Source organism: Coenobita brevimanus, chromosome 112 (genome assembly GCF_032717465.1).
Source record: "Coenobita brevimanus isolate Jiangsu-jjx chromosome 112, ASM3271746v2, whole genome shotgun sequence".
Classification (NCBI taxonomy): Eukaryota; Metazoa; Arthropoda; class Malacostraca; order Decapoda; family Coenobitidae; genus Coenobita; species Coenobita brevimanus.
In genome coordinates, this window is record NC_137065.1 from 15782440 (window position 1) to 15787439 (window position 5000).

A 5000-nucleotide genomic window follows, 5' to 3' on the forward strand; every position below is an offset into this window, starting at 1 on the left:
CCTTCTCCATCCTCTCTTTCCTCCTCTCTCCTTCTTTCTTCCCTCTACCGTCCTCCATTCTCCCCTCAGTTAATTCACATACAATCCATTTTATACGTGCTACCACTTAACATTTCTTCACCTCTGGGCACATCTTGTGATGAAACAATGTAAAAATCTCTTTTAAAACTTGTTACCCTCTCACTGCTACTAAGAGTTTGTTATTAAGTACGCCGTAAAACCATGTGATTATCTTAACTTTTGGGAAAAACTCTGCTACAGAATTGGCTAAAATCCCTGATTAACTTAGAGAAAACCGACATCTTTCACATCTTAGAGCGAAATAAGTTACTACTATTGTGTAAATTTCCGGCATAAAATCTAGATGACACTTTATAATCATTCACTCATGATCTATAGCCATAATTTTATTACCTTATTCCCTCTTGGTAATAATCAGAAAAGTTCACCTGGTGGGCTAAAGCTAAGCAGATTTCATTTCTTGTATAAACAGACTTTTTTTTTTTTTTTTTTTTTTTCGGTCAGTATCTTTTAATAGGAAAATAACTTGATCGAGTAAATTAAAAAATTTGTCGAGAGTTGTTTGATCCTTGGTTCGCTTGGCATTATTTTTCTCTAACTTGGCCTAAAATTGCCATCTCTCCATCGTGAATGCTGATTTGCAGTACGGGGTTAAAACTAGAATACGAGGTTAGTCAAAGAAAGGATTAACGCCTAGACTTTGCCTTATCCTACGACTGATGTAACGCCTAGGCTTTGTCTTATCCTACAACTGAGGTGCGTGAAATAAGCTGCAAAAACACGTAAATCTGGGACAAATTAAGGTTAAAAGGAATATAAGCACGTAACTTTACAAATTCTCCACCCCTCGCTCACGCTTCCCTCAGTTTCCGTTTCCATTCCCACACTTACTCCCCACTCATCCCTCACGCTCCCTTCCCATACCTGCCTTACCACTTCCCCACTCACTGCCAACCCATCCTTCACTCTCCGTCCCCTTACCTGCCATACCACTTCCACACTCATTCCCCACTCACGTCAATTCTTCCCCCCTGTACATCCCTTCCCGACTCTAAAAGACATTCCTCACTCATCCCCCATTTTCCCTCCTTCTACTTTACTTCCCCACACCCACACACACACACACTCCCCATTCATCGCCCAATCTCTTTACTCTTACCACTTCCCATCTCACTCCTCACACATCCATAACTCTCCCTCCCCATAATTACTTTCATTAATTTTTCACTCACTCTCCACGCTCCCTCGTTTCACCTACCTTCCCCACTTACACACTCACTCTTTCGCTCTCCCCAACAGGCACCACCACCACCACCACCACCATGCGGATGGCCCTTCTCAGCCTCTTTGTAATGGTCCTCTGGCCGGAGGAAGTCTGGCACAGAGTTTACTGCCCTGCAGCGGGTCCAACGTCTTCACTGAAGCTGTTATTCCCGAGATTGGTTAGTGGCTTTTTTTCTTTTCTTTTTTTTATGTGCTCGACTCTGGGCAAAGGCTTCTCAGCCTGCTCCCAAAGCCCAGTAGTCCTCCTACATATCGTACACCTCTACATGTCACCACTTCGGCGTTAACACCCACCGTCCATTGAATACATGCTAGGGTTGTCTCATACAGGACTGGTGTATTGGTATTAGCGGGGGCATTTTTACATGTCGTCGGGTCTTCTGGTAGATCGGTAAACTCTGTCGTAATGAAATTCAAATCTTTAAACTCTTCCCTGCACCAGCGGGGATTTGAACCTGGGTCCGGTAGGACCGCAAGCCACCTCTCTACCGATTGAGCCACCGCCTCCCCCTGTATATTGGTTGGCGTCTGAATGTTACTCTTATTCGCTGGTTCTCCTTTTAACATGCATATTCACTCACACATTCATTCGGACACTCGCTGGCAACAGATGGTATCAGATATAACACACACACACACACACACACACACACACACACACACACACACACACACACACACACACACACTCACACTCACACACACAGACACACACACACACACACACACACACACACACACACACACACACACACACACACACACATACACACTCCTACATCGCTCGAAAAGTATTTATTGTACTTACTGTTTGACTTAGAGAAACCAATCACACTGGCATTAAACCTAACGCAGGTGAAAGAACGTTCCTACTATATACTCTAACTCTCTAAGTCTTAACTAACTCCCACAGACACTCGCACTCGCGTCACCCCATGCAGGTTCACTCATACTCCAAAGGATGCTCCATCTAACTCACTCATCAACTCAAAATCAATTTATGGATATTGGAGAAAGACAATTTCGGAGACGTTCTAACTCAGGTTCATTCTCCTACTGTCACAAGCTTACTATAAAGATGTTACTCTATTTGCATTATTTTACTAGTAACGAATGTGTCGAATCTTCCAGAACCACCATTACATAATACGCTTGGATTTATATTCTTATGCTTTGAAGTCTAAACCATTAACACAGCCAAAGCAGCATATGATTAAGAACCTTTCTTCCTCTCTCTCTGACTCCCTGTTCTTTTCCGTTTATCTCCGTCTTTTCCGTTCTTCCTCTGCCTCCTCCTTCACCTGCGCCTCCAGTAACAATCTCCTTAACCCTCCACAGCCAAAGCAATATGTGAAGGAGAGCATTCACTACCTCCAACTGTCTACCCATTCCTCTCCCTTTTTCTCCTTTCTCCTTCTCTGTCTCCCTCTTTCCTCCTCCCTCTTTCAGATGCTTTCCCTGCCTCCCTCTTTTCTCCCTGCCTCTAATAACCACATTCTCCCAATCCTCTACAGTCAGAGTATTATGTCAGGGGCCGCTTCTGTTCCCCGTGTGCCAGGTCAACGTGTTAGGCTGCATCATGGAACTTGACATATTGTCCGTAGACAACATCCAAGACCTGCTGGACACTATAATCGGAACTTTGACAGACTGCATCGCAGAGTTGAAACTGGAAGTGAACTTGGACCTTCTCGCTAATATTACCCGTCATGTCACTCTATTTAACGCTGATTTTCATATTGTCACTCGTTTCTACACTGATTTTCACAATGCACTCTCTCTTACGCTGATTCTCATAATGTCACTCATTTTAAGCTGATTTTTATACTATCACTGTTTTAAGCTGATAATCACAGACACTCTGTCTTAAGCTGATTTTTATATTGTTCCTGTTTTACGCTCATTTTGATATAGTCATTCTGTGTTACGCTGATTTTCATACTCTGTTTTGCCCTGTCTCTCATACCACAGCTTTATGTTATGTGATTGTTTTAATCTGGCTCTCATACCCATTCTTTAGGTTGTTACTCTAGCTCCCATACCTTAGCTTTATGTTGTGTGATTCTGTTTTAAACTGGCACTAATACCCTAACTTAAATCATTGTGATTCTATTTTACTCTGGCTGTCATATCCTAGCTTTATGTTATGCGATTCTGTTTTTCTCTGACTATCATATCCTTGACTTAAGCGATTTTGTTTTATTCTGGCGCCGATATCATTCCGTTATTTTGTGATTCTGTTTTACGTTGGTTTATTTTATTTTGGTGGCAGTACTATGACTTTATTATAACATGTTACTCATTCCAGGTTGGTGGTGCCGGAAAGCAGGAGTAAGCAACCTCAGTCACTCTCATTCTGTTTCTCAGCTGTCTAATTTAATGGTCTATGTAAAGTTATCTTAAAATTACTTCACTCTCATCCCCTCTTATTCACGGTTTACCCCAGATGCTTCATTTCTTGCCCTCACAGGTTACTGGTAGAGTTGTTCTCCCCTGAGCCACTTCATTCCAATTTGCTTTATACCATACACACTTCTCACACTCAGTCACATCTCTAGTTAAAAATATATTTCAACACTATCCTTCCTGCTGCGTCTAGACCTCATCATTTCCCTCATTAACTCCACTTCTAATCTGTATACTGTCATTAATCTCCCACCACACCTTCTCTCAATTGGCTATATCATAACATAGCCTGATATGCCCATTCCATTTCACGACGTCTACTTTAACACGTCCCTTGTCTTTCAAACTCTTCCAATATCCTCTTTCACTCTGCTAAGTCATCTAACTCCACATACTGACCTGCAGCACTTCATCACAGCACTTCGACCCTTTTTCGGTCCCAAGTATTCAAAGATAGATGTATGCATCAATTCAGGATCGTCAGGGTCACTTTGCTGTCCTACTTCCCCATGCTTCACAGTGCCATAATATGCCTCTTCTCCTATCCTACGGCTTACTTGAGGTCCCATAGTTCTGTCTGGTGCTTTGGCCACTTTGTAAATTCCTACAATACTATATTTCCTCCTACTCTTGAGCGATCAGATTTACACAGCGTTCTACTCCATCTGTTTGTTTCATGTCATCACCTCGCCTTTTCTTGTATTCGCTAAACTTCTTCCATTTAATATGAAGACTTATTTTCGGCTTCTTCACCAAGTAGTTCAGTATGGCGAATCTGTTTAATCTTCAGGTAAATTGGTTTTTATTTGTGGTGTGGCAAATCTTTTTAATTTTCCTGCTAATTTGTTTTTATTTGTGGTGTAGTAAATCTTTTAAATCTTCCGGCTATTTTGTTTATATATGTGGGATGTAGAGTTCAGATAACGATAAGACGATAATGATGTCGATAACAAAGACATTACACTGATTCATAAAGAACAAGAGTGAGAAAGATATATTCTCTCAGTCAAACCCCCCTCCAACATTCCCCCACACTGCTCACCTGCTTTGCCCTGCCTTCCTCTAAATTATGCGTCCCTTCCCTGCCTTCCTCTACATTACCCTTCCCTGAATTCCTCTACATTACCCTTCCCTGCCTTCCTCTACATTACCCTTCCCTGCCTTCCTCTACATTACCCTGTCCTGCATTCCTCTTCATTACCTTGCCCTGTCCTGTTCTGCCCTGCGTCCCTCAAACACCAGGCTGGTTCTCTAATTACTTGACCTAATCGACCCTCTCCCCTTCCTCT

General features: G+C 42.3%; 1 protein-coding gene and 1 long non-coding RNA gene across 2 annotated transcripts in view; both read left to right on the forward strand.

The window, feature by feature from the left end:
- LOC145417999 (uncharacterized) overlaps positions 1-5000 on the forward strand; it is a 449341-nt gene that overhangs the window by 18557 nt on the left and 425784 nt on the right. The gene's annotated exons all lie outside the window — the stretch shown is intronic.
- The window catches only part of LOC145418000 (uncharacterized), a 174118-nt gene continuing 172078 nt past the window's right edge, over positions 2961-5000 (forward strand). The window contains exon 1 of the long non-coding RNA XR_013900622.1: positions 2961-3011. This is a non-coding gene — a long non-coding RNA (uncharacterized LOC145418000). The remainder of the gene's footprint in view (positions 3012-5000) is intronic.